Raw genomic sequence first — 238 nt, forward strand, 5'->3', positions numbered from 1 at the left:
TGAGATGGCCAATGGCATCAAAAATGGCGGTGATGCTGCGCGGTCTCTCTTCGCGTGGTGACCTTCCCAGACGAGTTGGTGTGACATTGTTGTGGTGGAGACACGTCGGTGACCTTCCTGCGGGGGGCAGAGGTGGTAGGGCTGGGGGGTGGGGGGCAGGTGAGTGTGCCAGTGCCATCGCCAGGTACGTCACTACACAGGGTTGGTTACAAAGGGTTTAGTCATGTGTCGCAGGTAT

The sequence above is a fragment of the Penaeus monodon genome, chromosome 32, assembly GCF_015228065.2.
Source record: "Penaeus monodon isolate SGIC_2016 chromosome 32, NSTDA_Pmon_1, whole genome shotgun sequence".
NCBI lineage: Eukaryota > Metazoa > Arthropoda > Malacostraca > Decapoda > Penaeidae > Penaeus > Penaeus monodon.